The sequence below is a fragment of the Oncorhynchus mykiss genome, chromosome 2 (genome assembly GCF_057628025.1).
Source record: "Oncorhynchus mykiss isolate SJ-2025 chromosome 2, ASM5762802v1, whole genome shotgun sequence".
NCBI classification, from domain to species: Eukaryota; Metazoa; Chordata; class Actinopteri; order Salmoniformes; family Salmonidae; genus Oncorhynchus; species Oncorhynchus mykiss.
This window is the reverse complement of record NC_143023.1, coordinates 47,085,228-47,101,869: the sequence shown is the minus strand read 5'-3', so window position 1 is coordinate 47,101,869 and position 16,642 is coordinate 47,085,228. Positions and strand designations below refer to the sequence as shown.

The 16,642-nt window shown below is 38.3% G+C and overlaps 1 long non-coding RNA gene across 1 annotated transcript in view; it reads left to right on the top strand.

Annotated features, from left to right (window-relative positions):
• The window catches only part of LOC149985120 (uncharacterized), a 414,522-nt gene that overhangs the window by 155,630 nt on the left and 242,250 nt on the right, over positions 1–16,642 (top strand). The gene's annotated exons all lie outside the window — the stretch shown is intronic.

The window sequence follows — 16,642 nt, the reverse complement described above, 5'->3', positions numbered from 1 at the left end:
AGCGTTAACATCCAAATCTGTGTGAACTAGTTAAGATCATTTAATGTTAGCTTCCAAACCTGTGTGGACCGGATGGAAACTAGAACCTGTGTGGACAAGTTAAGACTTTAAAGCAAAAACCCAGTGTGGGTTAGAGACCTGTGTGGACTCAAAAGCGCTATAGACATATTAGAGAATGCATTACAATGATATGGTATAAGATAGTAATGTGCACCTGTAATTGTTTTAAACCAAATCCCATTTTAGAGATACAGAGTCCTGAAGGTACTGCCATTTTAAGGTTATGAGATCCTGATGGTATTGTCATAATAAGTAGGAATTTGTGATCGTATGGTCCTAAAGTAAGAAATTATTCAGAGTCCTATATGGTATTGCGGTGATACATTGCAATATCATGGGTTAGTACTGTAAGATGGAAATGTATGAGTTGCGTTATCCCAGGAACTAACCCTGAGAAAGAAAGAAAAAAATATTGTAAAAAAACAACTAATTGATTAAGTGTGTTTTGGGAACTGTGTGAATTGTGATATGAGTGGAAGTGTTAATCTGAGGCTTGGATAATAAGATATAGAAATGTGTATAATAAGCTGATTTTAAATATGGATAATGCATTTCGATATATATCTTGGGGTTCTGTCCATCACTGCCTATCATAGAATATCACGGTGTTATTGTGCGCGGGATGCTATTTTAGAAGGTAGCGGGATTTCTATAGGCTTTTCTGGGAGGCTAGAGAGTCCCTGAAGACCATCCGTGTTTTGGGTTCCGCTGCGAGTATGGCGATGGAGAGTCGTTGGAAACGCACATGGAGTGGTTGATGTGAGTACCTAAGATTTCGAACGGAGAAAAAAAAATGATATGTGTTTATAATTGATTACTGGAGATTTGATGAAATAATAATATACAAACTTGTAGACGTACGTAAGGGGAGACATTTTTGTTCTGAGTTGATCCCTTTATGGATCATTTAGATTTTCTCCACCCAGGTAAAACATAAAAAAGAGGAATTGCTATATTTATCGAATAAACTATTTTTCCATAAAGTTAGGGACAATTAACACGGAATGTAGGCGTAAACTGGAACAACGTAAAAATAATATGAATTATGTCGCACAAGAAAAGGTCATCTGCTTTTACTAAACTCGCCAGATCTGTTTCCAAAACAATGAATGTTGACTCAACTTGTTGACTGCTAAATCCCCTTTGCGCATGTGAAATCTTTGCAAAGAAGCACTTGGCTGAACTTTAGAGCTATTTTCTGGTAATTGTGTTGTTATTATGTGCCAGATGTTAAGAATACAAACCATTATAATTGGGTTGGCGTGTCTTGACTATCATTAATGTGTTTGACTGTTATTTTATAAAATAATCGCATACCACGTTCAATTATGCGATTGAAATTAATCATATAACAATTAAGTAGTAACCCGGGGCACCACGGGAAAAGTTATTTAACGAGTTACTATCTCCCAACTAAACTCTAAAGATATCTCGTACATCAGTCACAGTGAATTCATTAATTCTTATTTACCTTGTCTCATTCTGATTGTCGCAAAACTCTTGGGTATCTGCACGAACCCTATCATAACTGATGAATCGGCGATATACAAATTGGCTTAATTTGCATATTGTAAATATGGATTTTTAGCACCCTAACAACCTCTCTTTCGGATTTAGAAATGCAACACATATTTACGCTTGTATGGCTCTGTTGAAATCGCCGGTCCGTCTGGGGAGAAATTCAACAGAAGTCTCTGGTTTGTCCACCAGAAATCAGTCTTTTGTAGTTGTAGCTTGTTCAACGGGCTGTTTGTTAGAATAGAGTGGTGAGGAGGAGGTCAGAGAACTGGCAGTGGTGCCCGGACAACAACCTCTCTCTCAATGTGAGTAAGGCAAAGCGGGCTACAGGAAAAGGCGGACAGAACAGGCCCCCATTATCATCAACGAGGCTGTAGGGGAGCGGGTCGAGAGTTTCAAGTTCCTTGGTGTTCACATCACCAACGGTCTGTCATGGTCCAAACGCATCAAGACAGTCGTGAAGAGGGCACGACAAAACCTTTTCCCCCTCAGGAGACTGAAAAGATTTTGGCATGGGTCCCCAGATCCTCAAAGTTATACAGCTGCACCATCGAGAGCAACCTGACCGGTTGCGTCACCGCCTGGTGTGGCAACTGCTCGGCATCTGACCGTAAGGCGCTACAGAGGGTAGTGCGTACGGCCCAGTACATCACTGGGGCTAAGCTTCCTGCAATCCAGGATCTATATAATAGGTTGTGTCAGAGGAAAGCCCATAAAATTGTCAGAGACTCCAGTCACCCGTCATAGACTGTTCTCTCTGCTACTGCACGGCAAGCAGTACTGGAGCGCCAAGTCTAGGACCAAAAGGCTCCTTAACCGCTTCTACCACCCCAAGCTAGAAGAGTGCTGAACAATTAATCAAATGGCCATTGGACTATTACATTGACACCCCCTCTCCTCCATTTGTTTTGTACACTGCCGCTACTAACCGTTTATTATCTATGCATAGTCACTTCACCCCTACCTACTATACATATACAAATTACCGCTAACCTGTACCCCCGCACACTGACTCGGTACCGGTACCCCCTGTATATAGCCTCGTTATGTTATTGTGTTACTTTTATTATTTTTACTTTAGTTTATTTGGTAAATATTTTTAACCTAGCTAGGTAAACCACATGGAAGATCACACATCCTAACGTTAGCTAGGGGGCCAGTCAGCTATTGCTAGCTAACAGTACAATTTAGCTTGAAATGTAACCACTTTCTGTCAAAATTAGAAACGTGTAATATCTGAAAATGTAGCTAGCAAGACTATCTTAGGCTACCAGTCAAAAGTTTTAGAACACCTACTCATTCAAGGGTTTTTCTTTATTTTGACTATTTTCTACATTGTAGAAAGTAGTGAAGACATCAAAACTATGTCTTACACATATGGAATCATGTAGTAACCAAAAAAGTGTTAAACTAATCTAAATATAATTTATATTTGAGATTCTTCAAAGTAGCCAACCTTTGCCTTGATGACAGCTTTGCACACTCTTGGTATTCTCTCAACCAGCTTCATGAGGTAGTCTGGAATGCATTTCAATTAACAGGTGTGCCTTCTTAAATTAATTTGTGGAATTTCTTTCCTTTTCTTATGTGTTTGAGCCCACCATTTGTGTTGTGACACAGAAGATAGCCCTATTTGGTAAAATACCATATTATGGCAAGAACAGCTCAAAGTCCAAATTGGAGATTTTTGGTTCCAACCGCCATGTTTTTGTGAGACGCGGTGTGGGTGAACTGATGATCTCTGCATTTCTCACCGTAAAGCATGGAGGAGGTGGTGTGATGGTGTGGGGGTGCTTTGCCCAGTGACTCTGTCTAATTTATTTAGAATTCAAGGCACACTTAACCAGCATGGCTACCACAGCATCCTGCAGCGAGCGATACGCCATCCCATCTGGTTTATGCTTAGTGGGACTATCATTTGTTTTTCAACAGGACAATGACCCAACACACCTCCAGGCTGTGTAAGGGATATTTTACCAAGAAGGAAAGTGATGGAGTGCTGCATCAGATGACCTGCCCTCCACAATCGAACCCCCAGAAATTGGAGAGCAACACTTGTGCAGCTAAAAATTTTTTAAAGCTGCATTACCAACAGACTGACCCGGTCAAATAGACAAAAGCATTCTGTTTGGCAGACCAATCAGAGCTCATCTCTCGGCATGTCCAACCCTCTCATTATCTCAGCTAATCATGGCTAGTGGGAAGGTTGCTGTCTTTTTATGTGGCTTAACCAACAAGGCTCGTAATTGAAATACAAGTTTGTTATTAAGGCACATGCACAAAAAAAAACCTTTCAAACTGCTCTCCTGTAAAGTCGTGACTTTCAAAATACGCCTATTTTCCTGAATTGGCTCACATTTTACATACAGTGGGGCAAAGAAGTATTTAGTCAGCCACCAATTGTGCAAGTTCTCCCACTTAAAAAGATGAGAGGCCTGTAATTTTCATCATAGGTACACTTCAACTATGACAGACAAAATGAGAAGAAAAAAAATCCAGAAAATCACATTGTAGGATTTTTTATGAATTTATTTGCAAATTATGGTGGAAAATAAGTATTTGGTCACCTACAAACAAGCAAGATTTCTGGCTCTCACAGACCTGTAACTTCTTCTTTAAGAGGCTCCTCTGTCCTCCACTCGTTACCTGTATTAATGGCACCTGTTTGAACTTGTTATCAGTATAAACGACACCTGTCCACAACCTCAAACAGTCACACTCCAAACTCCACTATGGCCAAGACCAATTACAGGCCTCTCATCTTTTTAAGTGGGAGAACTTGCACAATTGGTGGCTGACTAAATACTTTTTTGCCCCACTGTATACAGCTGCAGACGTGTAGTAGTCTTTAGCTTCACTCATCGAGAGTTCCTGACCATTTGTGACGTATTCAGCTCGCGCTGCATGTATAATGATTGGGTTGAGTCTAACCATTCGTGATGTCCGGTTCAACACCATCCGCCTGCTTATAGAGGTCGACCGATTAATTAGGGCCAATTTCAAGTTTTCATAACAATCGGAAATTGATATTTTTGGACACCGATTTTGCTGATTTTTTAAAAAAAAATTAATAAATGTAAACTTTATTTAACTAGGCAAGTCAGTAAAGAACACATTCCTATTTTCAATGAAGGCCTAGGAACGGTGGGTTAACTGCCTTAGGGCAGAACAACTAATTTTTACCTTGTCAGCTCGAAGATTCAAACTTGCAACCTTTACTGTCCAACACTCTTAACCACCTGCTTTACATTGCACTCCACGAGGAGCCTGCCTGTTACGCGAATGCAGTAAGAAGCCACGGTAAGCTGCTAGCTAGCATTAAACTTATCTTATAAAAAACAATCAATCATAATCACTAGTTAACTACGCATGGTTGATGATATTACTAGTTTATCTAGCGTGTCCTGCGTTGCATATAATCGATGCGGTGCGCATATGCGGAAAAGGACTGTCGTTGCTCCAATGTGTACCTAATCATAAAAATCTATGCCTTTCTTAAAACCAATACACAAGTATATATTTTTAAACCTGCTTATTTAGTTAATATTGCCTGCTAACATGAATTTATTTTAACTAGAAAAAATGTGTCACTTCTCTTGCAACAGAGTCAGGGTATATGCAGCAGTTTGGGCCGCCTGGCTCGTTGCGAACTGTGTGAAGACTATTTCATCCTAACAAAGACAGCCAACTTCGCCAAACGAGGGATGATTTAACAAAAGCGCATTTGCGAAAAAAGCACAATCGTTGCACGACTGTACCTAACCATAAACATCAATGCCTTTCTTAAAATCAATACCCAGAAGTATACATTTTTAAACCTGCATATTTAGCTAAAAGAAATCCAGGTTAGCAGGCAATATTAACCAAGTGAAATTGTGTCACTTCTCTTGCGTTCATTCCGGATTCGACCATATTAGTGACCTAAGGCTCGCATTTCTGTGTGTTATTATGTTATGATTTGATAGAGCAGTCTGACTGAGCGATGGTAGGCACCAGCAGGCTCGTAAGCATTAATTCAAACAGCACTTTCGTGCGTTTTGCCAGCAGTTCTTCGCAATGCTTCAAGCATTGCTCTGTTTATGACTTAAGCCTATCAACTCCCGAGATTAGGCTGGTGTAACCGATGTGAAATGGCTAGCTAGTTAGTGGGCTGCTAATAGCGTTTCAAACATCACTCGCTCTGAGACTTGGAGTAGTTGTTCCCCTTGCTTGTTGTTCCCCTTGCAAGGGCGGCTTTTGTGGAGTGATGTGTAATGCTGCTTCGAGGGTGGCTGTTGTCGATGTGTTCCTGGTTTGAGCCCAGGTAGGAGTGAGGAGAGTGACGGAAGCTATACTGTTACACTGGCAATACTAAAGTACCTATAAGAACATCCAATAGTCAAAGATATATGAAATACAAATCGTATAGAGAGAAATAATCCTGTAATTCCTATAATAACTACAACCTAAAACTTATTACCTGGGAATATTGATGTTCATGTTAAAAGGGACCACCGTCTTTTTCTTTCTTACATGTCACATATTGCAGTTTTACATTCTAATCCAAAACTTTGTTTTTGCATTATTTAAACCAAATTGAACATGTTTCATTATTTATTTGAGGCTAAATTGATTTTATTGATGTATTATATTAAGTTAAAATAAGTGTTCATACAGTATTGTTGTAATTATCATTATTACAAATAAATTTAATAAATCGGCCAATTAATCGGTATCGTTTTTTTTTTGATCCTCCAATAATCGGTATCGGCGTTGAAAAATCATAATCGGTCGACATCTAGTTGATTATTCAGGGTACAGCTAGAACCATTCTACACGCCCGTAGCAACCCGGTAATGTACTGGTCTCCATTTAAATGGCAACAATTTCAGTGTGTGGACTGCATCCTCACGTTCTCTGGGCTAATGTAGATTTTGTTAGCGAGTCCTTTTATAAACTCTGACAAAAGGGGCGTTCCATGACTCCGGCATAATGTCTGTGCTCACGTGGGTGTGGTCACTGACTGGTTGAAACTTTTATATGAAAAACAATTCTCATTTAGAAGGCTAACATCACATTTCATCTTCTCAAAAATAGTTTCATATTTAATCATAAGTTCCACAACATTTAGATGTATATTTGATAACTGGGAAATATACACATTCAGAGATAGTTATGTTATACCGTCCTTACTGATACCCCAAAATAACTGATTGAACCATTCCAACTGTTTGGATTACAGAAATATTGTTTCATTATTCAACCTTTTGATGTTACTGTTTTGGTGGGAGGAATCTCCTTGTAACAAAGAGGGTTCTTTCCCCTCAATCCTGCAGAGCCCGAAGGCAGAGTTTCTACAAGGTATTTACGACCGTCATAAAACGACCAACTTCACCCCTCTGCGGTAGAGGGCATTGTAGAGCGGACCCACGCAACCCAATCCTTTGGATCCTCACAGGAGAGTCATGACAGCTTATTTCCTTGTTATTTCAATAGTTTTGGGTCTATGTTACTGACTAAAATCTGGGTTTCTGATTGTATGGTTTGCATAGCTAGATACAGCAGCCAGTGTTTGTTTTAAGATGTAAACTGAATGATTTAGCAGCTTGCTTAGTTCAAATTGAAAGGCTAATTTATTCAACGTGAATAGCGAGGCGGTTTCGAGGTAATACATTTTTGTGCTGCCTAATAGCCTGCTAGAATAGGCTACTGAGAATGGTGTCGTAATTTCAATCACTGAATTAAATATTAATAATATGAACTGAATATATGCTTGTCACCAATTGCAAGCGTTGGTTTTATGACCTGTGGCCTAATCTTACGGACTGTTACCTAAATCTAATGCATTCCTAATAACAGCTCATTGGCAATTGCGATAGATTAACATTACATGTTATTCTTAAAATAGACATTTAATAGGTGTGAAACAAAGTGAAAATCCAACAGAGGTTGGTAATATAATATAGAGTAACATTGTTAGGGTAGACTATAATGAAAACATTGCCTTCTAATAAAGAGAGAATAATCATGTTTGTTTTTGTTTTCTAAAACTTATGATGGGTAACAGTGACGAAGACATTGATGAGGGAAACGTAGTGGAAATAAATACAAGCATAGGGCGATAGATCCCTGTTTTAGATGTGGGGCCGTTGGAAGAATGAGTGTAGAGTGGTAATGGAGCCTACTGCACCTGCTGCATTCAGAGGGAATGTTTAGCATTTTTTACAAACGAACCAGCAGGAAACTCACATAGCGGCGTATGGTCTTGGTTCGATTGATAGTGGTTAACAGATATGACCGTTTCTATAGGACTTTTACAATGAGAAATAGGTTAAATTTACGACAGGGAAAAGTGTTACATTCAGCAAGGTAACAGGGGCAGCATCGAAAGCGATACAATTACTACCCGTCTTTAAACATAGGATCAGTAACAATACACGGATAATTTACATGGATGGAAGTGGAGATGATTTTGGGGTTGGATAATCCCTGCATGAATCAGACAATGTAGTCTAAAAGGTAACAAGTTAGAATTGGAACGGCCAAATACTCTTTGCAAACTAAGAAAACCTTGGGGGTGGGGGGGGGGTGGGGGGGTTTAATCCCGTGAGAAATTGAAATTTGTCTCATTATGAAATAGATTTACATTTTATGCCATCTTATTCTGAAATAGATTTCTAGAATGGAAAAAAGGGAGGAGGAGTCACGAGGAATTACAATGGCATTAATATTGTGAGTAATTGTTCGTTTTAAAGAAGCAATTGGGGTTACCAAACCTAAAATTACCTTTTTAAAATGCTGGGGTTACCAAACATAAAATTACCTTTTTAAAATGTTGGGGTTACCAAACCTAAAATTACCTTTATAAAATGTTGGGGTTACCAAACCTAAAATTACCTTTTTAAAATGTTGGGGTTACCAAACCTAAAATTACCTTTTTAAAATGTCGGGGTTACCAAACCTAAAATTACCTTTTTAAAATGTCGGGGTTCATGAACATGAAGGGCATTGTTGTGAGGTGAATATGGAAAATCATGGGGAAAAGAGAGACCAGTCTTATACGGGAGTAAATCATTACTCAGTGGCGAGATAAATGTTGCTGTGTCTAAATAAGAGTACATAAACATCGGGGTGGATTAAAACAAACGATTAATGATTGGATGGAGGACAGTGGAATTATCATCATCATGTTTAGTTTGCTGATTTAAGATGTAGCATAGTGAATGCTAAAAAGAATGTACACAGTCTCATTATCTCTCTCTTTGGAATGTTCCCGAGACTGTGGTATTGATAGAGCAGTTTATGAAATTCTGCAGTTTTATAAGTATAAAGGTATCCGGATTCGGCCGTAAAGGGAGCTCCCAAATTAGATAAGACCAATTTTGTTTGTTTTTACCATACATTATGAATATTTGTTAGTAGCGTTATTACTGTATTTGATATATTGTGTGGTGTGTCTTATTTGGTTTTAGTGGATTTTTCACGGGTTGCTCCTTAAAGGGCACACATGAATTTTTCTGAAGTTTCTATTGTCAGAGTTTTGGTTGAACACATGTAAATTATTTTGATAAGGAATGTACTGACAAAACCCAATGTAAATCTGGTACACAAAATGTATGAAATGTTTAACATGTTTTTAAATAATTAGTCTGAGGTACAGGGAAAGGACAAGGAGAGAAACACTCACTTGAAGGCGTTGAATGAACTCTGACCTCTGTTCTGACTTTCCAGAAACCCAGCCCAGAAACATTTGGGTAAGATTTATATGTAATATGTGTAAACTCATAATTACGGAGAAGTTTAGAATTAATAGTTCTATGTGTGATATCGGACCACAAGAAAGACATACCTGTCTCTAGTCTATTTTACTATGACCTATATATTTTGTGATACAATTATTTCCTTATGTAGTTATTAAGGGACATTTTATTTTTATTTAACCAGCAGTGTTGTTTTTTTAAACATTAATCATGTTGTGTCGTGTCAAAATGGTGGTATTACCAGTCCATTGAGGTTTTTTGGATATAATAGTGATATGTGATATGAAGGACTGTATTGTTGTGGTGTTTGTTCTGTTTCCGTTTTTTTTGATACAAATCTCACCAGATTGGGTTTGCTGGATTATCTGGATTTCTCCCTAAGGATTAGCCCTCTAACTCCCTGACCCTGTGACTCTGCGATGAGGTTGACAGTGTGATAGGGGAGTGTAAGCCAATTTGACATTTGTCTTAGAACTTTATATTAAAAATATTGGTAAATTAATAATTTGTCTTAAAGTGAATAGTTTGTCTGGATTTCCTGAATCAGGAATGCTCTTAACTAAACTGTTCTGATCTGTTCTCTTTCGAGATTATGGCAAATGTGAACACAGATGGTATCTAGATGCATGAGAGAGGGACAATTTGACCAAGGAATGGTGTGGACCTCAAACCCCCTCTAACCGGCTGTAATGGTGAAAATTGTGTTTCATTATGGTCCTTCACCACTTCTACCTGAGTCCGAGCCAGTAACCTGTACACAGTATCCAGTCGAAGCTATCAACTGTCTTTTCTGTCATGCCTTTACACTCAGGAGTGCTACATGAGTCCACGTGGAGGGAGCATGGAGAGAGATCCGTTCCAAACTTCTCTCATGTTGCTGGTATACTGGTTGGCAAATGGACAAGACATAATGGGTGGTAAAGGTGTTGGGGGCCCAGGTGAGACATTGAAATCTGGACATTATCATGGGCCATCCACTTTGAACTGTGAAGATTTCTGAAGAAGACAGTGAGTGTCGTGAAGGAGAGGGGGTTGGTCAACGGGACCCTAATTGATTTAGACTTGTCCAAAATTGTTTATTTGGGTTATCAGGTTGATTGTGGAGGTCTACACACTGCAAAATGTATAGTAATTTTGACTAAGAATGCATTGTGATACTGATCTGTAATTATAACCCTGATGAGAAAAGTTAATACTAGAATTAAGGTTAATATACTTTATATTAATATAAATGTACATTCTGCCAGGGTCGACGTGTGCCAAGTTTTTTTTTTTTAATGAGTAATAGAACTAACGTGAATCACTAAGCATTGACATTCTAAATTTGGGTTTTAATTATAATTTGGAAACAAAGATTTTTGTAAACTGACTAATTTGAGGAAGTTTGTAGTATGTTAATAACTATGAGTGAAGCAATTAATGTATTATGAATTGATTGTTATGCTAATTATGACATGTGTAAAGAAGTTGTGTACTAAAGATGTTGACACTATTCTCACCGTGCCCCAGCTGAACGGAGAGGGGGGAACCCTTTGATCCTGACAGTGAATCTGATCCTAATCTGTTTGACCTATATCCATTACCAATTTACATTTTGATAATGATAATACTCAGGAATTATAGCAGGTTTGTGCTAATGGCACATAGAGTCCATAGGGCGATGCCCTTATAAATAATGGGATCATGATGCTTGTCCTGTGTCATGTTCATTAGGCACCAAACTGAATACATTTTACTTAAACCGGGAGTCACTACCTGGGTTTGTCCAACAAGATATTCTAAGATATTCTTCTACAGATGGTGACCATGGGAGTATGCTCGGTGTCAACATGATTGTGTTTCGTACTGATGAAAAATGTACCGATAATTTATGTTAAGGTTGAAAACTCAATGAACCAACGGGTGGTCATTTGCAATGGTAATATACTAGTGCAAGGAAGTTTGTTTATGCTTAAGTTAGAAATTGATGCCTCGTGTTTTTCTACATTTGTATTAATGTATTTAAAAAATAAAAATAAATATTTGCTTTGAAGTTGAGACAAGTCTCAAAATGGGAGATAATGGTAGAAAAATTACAAGATGTTATAATACTGTTTATGCATCGGCTAGCTTTGATGAGTACTCTCATCTTTGCCTGTGGGACTGAGTTGGGCATCTGGGGCTTGGCGCTGGCAAGTGATTTATGGTGGCTTGGTGATAGAACCTACAGCCTGCACTGTATGTCAGTAAAAATGATGGTGGACTAAGAATAGGGTATACAATAGGGTATATACATTTCTTTTGTAAAATACTTATTTTGAGGAAAAATATGATTTGAAATGTTGAGACACTATTATGCAACATAAATGGGTTAAACCACATTTCATTCCCATTCTGTCTAAAAGTCACATATCAAATAATGGCTATAATAGTAATAAAAACTGCACTTTGTAATTTCTCATGTGTAAAATGTGTGGTTCGATCCCAGAATGCTGATTGGGTATGAACCAATATTTATTTTTACTCTTCTAACGTTGATAAGTATAGAATGGCAATAAGGCACCTCGGAGGGGTTGTGGTATATACCGTGGCGGTCAGTGCCATTCATGATGAGGGAGGACACTTTTTTTCATGAGCATGTCCTTTTCTATTACAGCATGTTGGATGACTGTCATTCATATTCCATTCACCCAGTTCAATGTAACATCGATAGATTTCGACTACTACATGATACTCACGTTTTCCATATACCCATCATGAGGTTGCTATGAATGAAAGTTTACAACCTAGGTGCACACAGGTCAAGAGAAACATTTGAGATAAGACAGTGACACATTCTATACCGCTTTGCACACTCTTGCCTGCATCTAGCTTATCTAGGGTGTAATCATTAGTCCAACAGTTGCAAACGAGAGTTTCAATTGGACAAATTCAGGTATTTTTATCCTTATTTCGTTTGCTTTCGTTTTATGAAATGTTTTTCAATCGAATCAGCGGAATGAATACACCCCTGAACACTCATAAACACAGTTCACTTTCATAGCAGCCACATTATTTTCCTTCTCGCCTCTTTGCACTCTCCTCTCACCTTTTCCCTCCGTTTGTGGACTTCAATGAACAACACATCATCTATGTGACCAGGCGAGAAAATCTTTCCAAGCCAAACCATATAACTGCTACACAGCCTACATCGTTGTCCCCATATTAGCTAAAGTAACGTCCTAGTCAACATAGCTAATATAATTAATGTGTTGGTAAATCCGCTACAATCATGCAGTAACGTTAGTGTACAGTCAGTAAGCAGTTACACCGATGGGCCTGGTGGCAATAAATTAGTCAAAATAAATGCTTATCTTGACTTCCAGTGTTGTTGGATAGTCATAGCCAGCTAACTAACATAGTATCCCTCTGTTTGAGCCAGGTGTTTGTTACTAAACTAGCCAGCTCCATTTGCTAGCTAAGTAAGTGAAACTGAAAGTAGAAAAAAACACTCACTTGTCATTCATTTATTTGTTAAACTGTTCAACTATTGTCTTTCTCTCTCTTTGAGTCAACTACTCACCACATTTTATGCACTGCAGTACTAGCTTGCTGTAGCTTATGCTTTCAGTACTGTATTCCTTCTCTGATCCTTTGATTGGGTGGACAACATGTCAGTTCATGCTGCAAGAACTCTGATAGGTTGGAGGACGTTCTCCAGAAGTTGTAATAATTACTGTGTAAGTATGGAAGGGGGTGAGAACCAAGAGCCTCGTAGGATTTGTATTGCAGTCAATGTACCAAGAGGTCTGAAGCTAACTGTCCTCAGCTACACCATGGTGCTACCCTACAGAGTGCTGTTGAGGCTACTCTAGACCTTCACTGAATATATTTAGTAGTTTTATCTAAAAAGGATAACTTTTTCAATGTTTTTTGTATTTTTTTTAAATGAAATTCACTGAGGAGACTCCACTGCACAGCTAAGGTCTGTATCCAGGCACTCCGTGTTGCTTCATACATAAGAACAGCCTCAAGCCGTAGTACATTGGCCAAATACAGTGCCTTCGGAAAGTCATCAGACCCATTGATTTTTCCCATATTTTGTTACGTAACAGCCTTATTCTAAAATTGATTAAATTAAAATCCCTCAGCAATCAACAACACAATATCCCACAATGACAAGGCAAAACGTTTTTGGGGAAATTTGAGCAAATGTATTACAAATAAAATAAGTAATTGAAGGGTATTTATTTGTACTATTTTCTACATTGTAGAATAATAGTGAAGACATCAAAACTATGAAATAACGCGAAGGAATCATGTAGTAACCAAAAAAGTGTTAAACAAATTATGAGATTCTTCAAAGTAGCCACCCTTTGCCTTGATGACAGCTTTGTACACTCTTGGCTTTCTCTCAACCAGCTTCATGAGGTAGTCACCTGGAATGCATTTCAAATAACAGGTCTGCCTTGTTAAAAGTTAATTTATGGAATTTATTTCCTTAATGCGTTTGAGCCAATCAGTTGTGTTCTGACAAAGTAGGGGTGGTATACAGAAAATAGCCCTATTTGGTAAAAGCCAAGTCCATATTAGGGCAAGATCAGCTCAAATAAGCAAAGAGAAAGTACAGTCCATCATTACTTTAAGACAGGAAGGACAGACAATATGCAACATTTCAGGAATTTAAGGTTCTTCAAGTGCAAAAATCATCAAGAACTACGATGAAACTGGCTCTCATGAGGATCGCCACAGGAATGGAAGACCCAGAGTTCATTAGCGTTATCAACCTTAGAAATTGCAGCCCAAATATACGCTTCAGAGTTCAAGTAACAGACACATCTCAACATAAACTGTTCAGAAGAGACTGTGTGAATTAGGCCTTCATGGTCTAATTGCTGCAAAGAAACCACTACTAAAGGACACCAATAATAATAATAAGAGACTTGCTTGGTTCAAGAACCATGAGCAATGGACATTAGACCAGTGGAAATGTGTCCTTTGGTCTGATGAGTCCAAATTTTAGGTTTTTGGTTCAAACCGCAGTGTCTTTGTGAGAGTGAGTAGGTGAACGGATGATCTCTGCATGTGTGGTTCCCACCTTAAAGCATGGAGGAGTAGGTGTGATGTTGTGGCTGTGCTTTGCTTTTGACACTGTCAATGATTTATTTTGAATTCAAGGCACACTTAACCAGCATGGCTACCACAGCATTCTGCAGCGATACGCCATCCCATCTGGTTTGCGATTAGTGGGACTATCATTTGTTTTTCAACAGGACGATGACCCAACACCTACAGGCTGCGTAAGGGCTATTTGACCTAGAAGGAGATTGATGGAGTGCTGCATCGTTTGGGCTCCTGAGTGGTTCAGTGGTCTAAGGCACTGCATCTCAGTGCAAGAGGCGAAACTACAGTGCCTGGTTAGAATCCAGGCTGAATCACATCCGGCCATGATTGGGGAGACTCAGAGGGAAGCGCACAATTGGCCCAGCATCATCCGGGATTGGCCGAACTAGGTCATTGTCATCACTATGTCGTTAATGTGACAACTGCTGTTTATTGAATAATTAACTATGTTTATAATTACGTGATGAAATTTATCCGGTAATCATTAACTCAGTAACCTGGTGCACCATGGGAAAAGTTTGTTTAATGAGTTTCCATTTCCCAAATGAACTCAATATCAGAATATTGATTTTAGACCAGTCACTAATTCATTAATTTCCTCTACAGTCTCATCCTGAACGTCGGATAATTCGTAAATCTGCACAAACCCGGGTCTCACTAAATCGTTCTTTACCAGACCAATTGAGTTAATTATTTATTTACCAACAAGCTAAATGATAATATAACATACATAAGCACAGTCTGGGCTATTGATTAGAACTTAGTACAATGAAACAGGTCCCTAGCGGACCAACACGATAATGACCCGAGTTACACAAGATGGGGATTTAGAAAGAGAGCGTGCACATGAGAGAAATTAACATTACATTCTCTGGCAACAGCTCTGGTGTACATTCCTGCAGTCAGCATACCAATTGCACGCTCCCTCAAAACGTCAGACATCTGTGGCATTGTGTTGTGACAAAACTGCACATTTTAGTAGCCTTCTGTCTACAGCACAAGGTGCACCTGTGTAATGATCATGCCATTTAATCAGCATCTTATATGCCACACCTGTCAGGTATATGAATTATCTCGGCAAAGGAGAAATGCTCCTTTGCGTTATATATTATATAAATAAATTTGTGCACAGATTTTAAGATAAATAATATTTTTGTGCATGTGGAACGTTTCTGGGATCTTATTTAATCTCATGAAACAAGGGAACACTTTACATGTTGCATTTAGATTTCTGTTCATTATATGTATGTATGCAGTGGATGTTGAACATTTCTAGAGGTAAATGTGTTAAGTTATAGCCATGGTATAAAAGGGATAATAATCTCCGGGCTTTATGCGTTCTATGGAAAATAATGTAACTCCTTCCACGTATTTCATTATTTTCCAGAGAACTCATAGCTCCTCGTTGATTATCCCTTAAATGTAGTCTGAATGTGAGAAACATTATGTAAGAACCTAAAACATTTGAAATTGAAGAAAACCATTTTAGGGGAGATTGCACTATACACCACCTTAAAACACATTGTTGATACAATTACCATAATTAGCTGAAATTTGACATCAGTCCTCCTTTAACAATGCTTACCTACCTATGAAAGCCATTTGAAGTAGACCTAAAGTAATTTGTAGTATGTTTTAGATTACTAAAATGCTATGCAAATTGTCATTCTGATGTGGCATTGACTTCTCAAATGCCTGGTAGAGCCCTGTAATTTCCAAATTAAACCAAGTTTAAAAAAAGATAGGAAGTTCTTATGAGTTGTTATTAATAACATTTAACGTGAAAATATATATTTTTTACATCCAAAAGAGACAGTTAAAGGGTTAATAAACATACAAATCTTTACTTTAGTATGTAATAGCATTTCATCTCCAGCAGTTAGTGTATGTACAACACCAGGTTTCAAAGTTTAACACACACAGCAGGTAGTTTAGGACATAGTTAAAGGAAAGTAGTTCAGCAAGGCATAGTTAACAGAAGGCACTTTATAAAGCCATTTAACACAGTGAAAAACAGCAGTAAAGTAAGGCCATTAAGCTTAGGTCATGTTCATTATGGCACGCAATCGAAAAAAGGTTTTGCATCGGAAAAGTCAAACATTTCTTATTGGACAAGTCCAGGTAGTCCCTCCATGTTCCGTTTGGTGCCTAAAGAACACGACCCAGGTTTATCTCTCTACCAAAACACATACATTTCAACAACAAGCCACACCTTTACTGTGGTTAGGGGATGTGGAGTGCAA